The following is a 9,487-nucleotide window of genomic DNA, read 5'->3' as shown; positions in this document are numbered from 1 at the left end:
TTTTGTCAAATTTTGGACGACATACTATACTATGACTTTTTTGTCCTATTTTGGACGACATACTAAACTATGACATTTTTGTCAAATTTTGAACGACATTCTATACTATGACTTTTCTGTCCTATTTTGGACGACATACTAAAGTATGACATTTTTGTCAAATTTTGGACGACATACTATACTATGACTTTTTTGTCAAATTTTGGACGACATACTATACTATGACTTTTCTGTCCTATTTTGGACGACATACTAAAGTATGACATTTTTGTCAAATTTTGGACGACATACTATACTATGACTTTTTTGACAAATTTTGGACGACATACTATAACTATGACATTTTTGTCAAACTTTGAACGACATACTATACTATGACTTTTTTGTCCTATTTTGGACGACATACTATACTTTGACTTTTTTGTCAAATTTTGGACGACATACTATACTATGACTTTTTTGTCACATTTTTACCGACATACTATACTATGACTTTTTTGTCAAATTTTGGACGACATACTATACTATGACTTTTCTGTCCTATTTTGGACAACATACTATACTATGACTTTTTTGTCATATTTTGGACGACATACTTCACTATGACTTTTTTGTCAAATTTTGGACGACATACTATACTATGACTTTTCTGTCCTATTTTGGACGACATACTATACTATGACTTTTTTGTCCTATTTTGGACGACATACTAAACTATGACTTTTTTGTCACATTTTTACCAAAATACTATACTATGACTTTTTTGTCATATTTTGGACGACATACTTCACTATGACTTTTTTGTCAAATTTTGGACGACATACTATACTATGACATTTTTGTCACATTTTGGACTACGTACTAAACTATGACATTTTTGTCATATTTTGGACGACATACTATAGTATGACGTTTTTGTCAAATTTTGGACGACATATTAAAGTATGACTTTTTTGTCGAATTTTGGACGACATACTATACTATGACTTTTTTGTCAGATTTTGGACGACATATTAAAGTATGACGTTATTGTCAAATTTTGGACTACATACTATACTATGACTTTTTTGTCAGATTTTGGACGACATATTAAAGTATGACTTTATTGTCAGAATTTGGACGACATACTAAACTATGACATTTTTGTCACAGTTTTGACGACATACTAAACTATGACTTTTTCTGTCAAATTTTGGACGACATACTATACTATGACATTTTTGTCACATTTTGGACGACACACTAAAGTATGACTTTTTCGTCAAATTTTGGACAACATATTAAAGTATGACTTTTTTGTCGAATTTTGGACGACATACTACACTATGACTTTTTGTCAGATTTTGGACGACATACTATAGTATGACGTTTTTGTCAAATTTTGGACGACATATTAAAGTATGACTTTTTGTCACATTTTGGACGACATACTATACTATGACTTTTTTGTCAGATTTTGGACGACATACTACACTATGACTTTTTTTCAAATTTTGGACGACAAACTAAAGTATGACATTTTTGTCACATTTTGGACGACATACTTAACTATGACTTTTCTGTCCTATTTTGGACCACACACTAAAGTATGACTTTTTTGTCAAATTTTAGATGACATACTTTACTATGACTTTTTTTGTCAGGATTTGGACAACATACTATACTATGACATTTTTGTCACATTTTAGACGACATACTAAACTATGACTTTTTTGTCAAATTTTGGACGACATACTATACTATGACTTTTTTGTCAGATTTTGGACGACATACTAAAGTATGACTTTTTTGTCACATTTTGGACGACAAACTACACTATGACTTTTTTTCAAATTTTGGACGACATACTATACTATGACATTTTTGTCAAATTTTGGACGACATACATAACTATGACTTTTTTGTCATATTTTGGACGACATACTAAAGTATGACATTTTTGTCAAATTTTGGACGACATACTATACTATGACTTTTTTGTCAAATTTTGGACGACATACTATACTATGACTTTTCTGTCCTATTTTGGACGACATACTAAAGTATGACATTTTTGTCAAATTTTGGACGACATACTATACTATGACTTTTTTGACAAATTTTGGACGACATACTATAACTATGACATTTTTGTCAAACTTTGAACGACATACTATACTATGACTTTTTTGTCCTATTTTGGACGACATACTATACTTTGACTTTTTTGTCAAATTTTGGACGACATACTATACTATGACTTTTTTGTCACATTTTTACCGACATACTATACTATGACTTTTTTGTCAAATTTTGGACGACATACTATACTATGACTTTTCTGTCCTATTTTGGACGACATACTATACTATGACTTTTTTGTCATATTTTGGACGACATACTTCACTATGACTTTTTTGTCAAATTTTGGACGACATACTATACTATGACTTTTCTGTCCTATTTTGGACGACATACTATACTATGACTTTTTTGTCCTATTTTGGACGACATACTAAACTATGACTTTTTTGTCACATTTTTACCAAAATACTATACTATGACTTTTTTGTCATATTTTGGACGACATACTTCACTATGACTTTTTTGTCAAATTTTGGACGACATACTATACTATGACATTTTTGTCACATTTTGGACTACGTACTAAACTATGACATTTTTGTCATATTTTGGACGACATACTATAGTATGACGTTTTTTTTTCAAATTTTGGACGACATATTAAAGTATGACTTTTTTGTCGAATTTTGGACGACATACTATACTATGACTTTTTTGTCAGATTTTGGACGACATATTAAAGTATGACGTTATTGTCAAATTTTGGACTACATACTATACTATGACTTTTTTGTCAGATTTTGGACGACATATTAAAGTATGACTTTTTTGTCAGAATTTGGACGACATACTAAACTATGACATTTTTGTCACAGTTTTGACGACATACTATACTATGACTTTTTGTCACATTTTGGACGACATACTCAACTCTGCCATTTTTGTCACATTTTGGACGACATACTAAACAATGACATTTTTGTCACATTTTAGACGACATACTAAACTATGACTTTTTCTGTCAAATTTTGGACGACATACTATACTATGACATTTTTGTCACATTTTGGACGACACACTAAAGTATGACTTTTTCGTCAAATTTTGGACAACATATTAAAGTATGACTTTTTTGTCGAATTTTGGACGACATACTACACTATGACTTTTTTGTCAGATTTTGGACGACATACTTTAGTATGACGTTTTTGTCAAATTTTGGACGACATATTAAAGTATGACTTTTTGTCACATTTTGGACGACATACTTAACTATGACTTTTCTGTCCTATTTTGGACCACACACTAAAGTATGACTTTTTTGTCAAATTTTAGATGACATACTAAACTATGACATTTTTGTCATATTTTGGACGACATACTATAGTATGACGTTTTTTTTTCAAATTTTGGACGACATATTAAAGTATGACATTTTTGTCACATTTTGGACGACACACTAAAGTATGACTTTTTCGTCAAATTTTGGACAACATATTAAAGTATGACTTTTTGTCAGATTTTGGACGACATACTACACTATGACTTTTTTTCAAATTTTGGACGACAAGCTAAAGTATGACATTTTTGTCACATTTTGGACGACATACTTAACTATGACTTTTCTGTCCTATTTTGGACCACACACTAAAGTATGACTTTTTTGTCAAATTTTAGATGACATACTTTACTATGACTTTTTTTGTCAGGATTTGGACAACATACTATACTATGACATTTTTGTCACATTTTAGACGACATACTAAACTATGACTTTTTTGTCAAATTTTGGACGACATACTATACTATGACTTTTTTGTCAGATTTTGGACGACATACTAAAGTATGACTTTTTTGTCACATTTTGGACGACAAACTACACTATGACTTTTTTTCAAATTTTGGACGACATACTATACTATGACATTTTTGTCAAATTTTGGACGATATACATAACTATGACTTTTTTGTCAAATTTTGGACGACATACTATACTATGACATTTTTTTCAAATTTTGGACGACATACTAAAGTATGATATTTTTGTCAAATTTTGGACGACTTACTACACTATGACTTTTTAGTCAAGTTTTGGACGACATACTACACTATGATTTTTTTGGCAAATTTTGGACAACATACTAAACTATGACATTTTTGGCAATATTTGGACGACATACTAAACTATGACTTTTTTGACAAATTTTGGACGAAATACTAAACTATGACATTTTTGTCACATTTTGGACAACATACTAAACTATGACTTTTCTGTCCTATTTTGGACCACACACTAAAGTATGACTTTTTTGTCAAATTTTAGATGACATACTTTACTCTGACTTTTTTTGTCAGGATATGGACGACATACTATACTATGACATTTTTGTCACATTTTGGACGACATACTAAACTCTGCCATTTTTGTCACATTTTGGACGACATACTAAACAATGACATTTTTGTCACATTTTAGACGACAAACTAAACTATGACTTTTTTGTCAAATTTTGGACGACATACTATACTATGACATTTTTGTCACATTTTGGACGACACACTAAAGTATGACTTTTTCGTCAAATTTTGGACAACATATTAAAGTATGACCTTTTTGTCGAATTTTGGACGACATACTATACTATGACTTTTTTGTCAGATTTTGGACAACATATTAAAGTATGACTTTTTTGTCGAATTTTGGACGACATACTATACTATGACTTTTTTGTCAGATTTTGGACGACATACTATAGTATGATGTTTTTGTCAAATTTTGGACAACATATTAAAGTATGACTTTTTGTCAGATTTTGGACGACATACTACACTATGACTTTTTTTCAAATTTTGGACGACAAGCTAAAGTATGACATTTTTGTCACATTTTGGACGACATACTTAACTATGACTTTTCTGTCCTATTTTGGACCACACACTAAAGTATGACTTTTTTGTCAAATTTTAGATGACATACTATACTATGACTTTTTTGTCAAATTTTGGACGACATACTATACTATGACTTTTCTGTCCTATTTTGGACGACATACTAAAGTATGACATTTTTGTTAAATTTTGGACGACATACTATACTATGACTTTTTTGACAAATTTTGGACGACATACTATAACTATGACATTTTTGTCAAACTTTGAACGACATACTATACTATGACTTTTTTGTCCTATTTTGGACGACATACTATACTTTGACTTTTTGTCAAATTTTGGACGGCATACTATACTATGACTTTTTTGTCACATTTTTACCGACATACTATACTATGACTTTTTTGTCAAATTTTGGACGACATACTATACTATGACTTTTCTGTCCTATTTCGGACGACATACTATACTATGACTTTTTTGTCATATTTTGGACGACATACTTCACTATGACTTTTTTGTCAAATTTTGGACGACATACTATACTATGACTTTTCTGTCCTATTTTGGACGACATACTATACTATGACTTTTTCGTCAAATTTTGGACAACATATTAAAGTATGACTTGTCAGATTTTGGACGCCATACTAAAGTATGACGTTTTTGTCATATTTTGGACGACAAGCTAAAGTATGACATTTTTGTCACATTTTGGACGACATACTATACTATGACTTTTTTGTCAGATTTTGGACGAGATACTATACTATGACTTTTTTTCAAATTTTGGACGACATACTAAACTATGACATTTTTGTCACAGTTTTGACGACATACTATACTATGACTTTTTGTCACATTTTGGAAGACATTCTAAACTCTGCCATTTTTGTCACATTTTGGACGACATACTAAACAATGACATTTTTGTCACATTTTAGACGACATACTAAACTATGACTTTTTTGTCAAATTTTGGACGACATACTATACTATGACATTTTTGTCACATTTTGGACGACACACTAAAGTATGACTTTTTCGTCAAATTTTGGACAACATATTAAAGTATGACTTTTTGTCAGATTTTGGACGACATACTACACTATGACTTTTTTTCAAATTTTGGACGACAAGCTAAAGTATGACATTTTTGTCACATTTTGGACGACATACTTAACTATGACTTTTCTGTCCTATTTTGGACCACACACTAAAGTATGACTTTTTTGTCAAATTTTAGATGACATACTATACTATGACTTTTTTGTCAAATTTTGGACGACATACTATACTATGACTTTTCTGTCCTATTTTGGACGACATACTAAAGTATGACATTTTTGTTAAATTTTGGACGACATACTATACTATGACTTTTTTGACAAATTTTGGACGACATACTATAACTATGACATTTTTGTCAAACTTTGAACGACATACTATACTATGACTTTTTTGTCCTATTTTGGACGACATACTATACTTTGACTTTTTGTCAAATTTTGGACGGCATACTATACTATGACTTTTTTGTCACATTTTTACCGACATACTATACTATGACTTTTTTGTCAAATTTTGGACGACATACTATACTATGACTTTTCTGTCCTATTTCGGACGACATACTATACTATGACTTTTTTGTCATATTTTGGACGACATACTTCACTATGACTTTTTTGTCAAATTTTGGACGACATACTATACTATGACTTTTCTGTCCTATTTTGGACGACATACTATACTATGACTTTTTTGTCCTATTTTGGACGACATACTATACTATGACTTTTCTGTCCTATTTTGGACGACATACTATACTATGACTTTTTTGTCCTATTTTGGACGACATACTAAACTATGACTTTTTTGTCACATTTTTACCAACATACTATACTATGACTTTTTTGTCATATTTTGGACGACATACTTCACTATGACTTTTTTGTCAAATTTTGGACGACATACTATACTATGACATTTTTGTCACATTTTGGACGACATATTAAACTATGACGTTATTGTCAAATTTTGGACTACATACTATACTATGACTTTTTTGTCAGATTTTGGACGACATATTAAAGTATGACTTTTTTGTCAGAATTTGGACGACATACTAAACTATGACATTTTTGTCACAGTTTTGACGACATACTATACTATGACTTTTTGTCACATTTTGGACGACATACTAAACTCTGCCATTTTTGTCACATTTTGGACGACATACTAAACAATGACATTTTTGTCACATTTTAGACGACATACTAAACTATGACTTTTTTGTCAAATTTTGGACGACATACTATACTATGACATTTTTGTCACATTTTGGACGACACACTAAAGTATGACTTTTTCGTCAAATTTTGGACAACATATTAAAGTATGACTTTTTTGTCGAATTTTGGACGACATACTATACTATGACTTTTTTGTCAGATTTTGGACGCCATACTAAAGTATGACGTTTTTGTCATATTTTGGACGACATATTAAAGTATGACTTTTTGTCACATTTTGGACGACATACTACACTATGACATTTTTTCAAATTTTGGACGACAAGCTAAAGTATGACATTTTTGTCACATTTTGGACGACATACTATACTATGACTTTTTTGTCAGATTTTGGACGAGATACTATACTATGACTTTTTTTCAAATTTTGGACGACATACTAAACTATGACATTTTTGTCACAGTTTTGACGACATACTATACTATGACTTTTTGTCACATTTTGGACGACATTCTAAACTCTGCCATTTTTGTCACATTTTGGACGACATACTAAACAATGACATTTTTGTCACATTTTAGACGACATACTAAACTATGACTTTTTTGTCAAATTTTGGACGACATACTATACTATGACATTTTTGTCACATTTTGGACGACACACTAAAGTATGACTTTTTCGTCAAATTTTGGACAACATATTAAAGTATGACTTTTTTGTCGAATTTTGGACGACATACTATACTATGACTTTTTTGTCAGATTTTGGACGACATACTATAGTATGACGTTTTTGTCAAATTTTGGACGACATATTAAAGTATGACTTTTTGTCACATTTTGGACGACATACTATACTATGACTTTTTTGTCAGATTTTGGACGACATACTACACTATGACTTTTTTTCAAATTTTGGACGACAAGCTAAAGTATGACATTTTTGTCACATTTTGGACGACATACTAAACTATGACATTTTTTTTACATTTTGGACAACATACTAAACTATGACTTTTCTGTCCTATTTTGGACCACACACTAAAGTATGACTTTTTTGTCAATTTTACATGACATACTTTACTATGACTTTTTTTGTCAGGATTTGGACGACATACTATACTATGACATTTTTGTTACATTTTGGACGACATACTAAACTATGACATTTTTGTCAAATTTTGGACGACATACTATACTATGACTTTTTTGAAATTTTGGACGACATCTTGAGTATGACTTTTTTGTCACATTTTGGAAGACATACTATACTATGACTTTTGTCAAATTTTGGACGACATACTATGACTTTTTTTCAAATTTAGGACAACAAGTATGACACTTTTGAATGAGAAACTATGGCTTTTTTGTCAAATTTTTAAGGACATACTACTACATATCATTTAGCTGTCACTTTTTATCCAAGCACCTTGCAATGGAATTGAGTACAATCAGCCAGGGGTGGAATCGAACTTGTGACCATTGCGACCATGATGTCTTTTCCGCACAGGGTGCCGGTCTTAACCACTGAGCCACTCCAACCCGTGTTATTCTGTGCCTTTTTTGTCATATTTTGGACGACATACTAAAGTATGACTTTTTTTGTCAAATTTTAGACGAAAATACTAAAGTATGACTTTTCTGTCCTATTTTGGACGACATACTATAGTATGACGTTTTTGTCAAATTTTGGACGACATATTAAAGTATGACTTTTATGTCAAATTTTGGACGACATACTATACTATGACATTTTTGTCAAATTTTGGACGACACACTAAAGTATGACTTTTTCGTCAAATTTTGGACGACAGACTATACTATGACTTTTTTGTCAGATTTTGGACGACATACTTAAGTATGACTTTTTTGTCAAATTTGGACGAGATACTATAGTATGACGTTTTTGTCAAATTTTGGACGACATGCTAAAGTATGACTTTTTTGTAAAATTTTGGACGACATACTAAAGTATGACTTTTTGTCAAATTTTGGACAACACACAAAGTATGACATTTCTGTCACATTTTGGACGACATACTAAACTATGACATTTTTGTCAGATTTTGGACGACATACTATATATACTATGAGATTTTTGTCAAATTTGGACGACATAGGACATTATGACTTTTTGTCACATTTTGGGCGACATACTAAAGTATGACTTTTCTGGAAGACAATTATAACATTTTTTAATGAGATACTATTACATGTCATTTAGCGGACACTTTTTATCCAAAGCACCTTACAATGGTATTGAGTACAATCAG

Source organism: Solea solea, chromosome 11 (genome assembly GCF_958295425.1).
Source record: "Solea solea chromosome 11, fSolSol10.1, whole genome shotgun sequence".
In the NCBI taxonomy this organism is placed as follows: Eukaryota; Metazoa; Chordata; class Actinopteri; order Pleuronectiformes; family Soleidae; genus Solea; species Solea solea.
Note: the sequence above shows the minus strand (reverse complement) of the source record.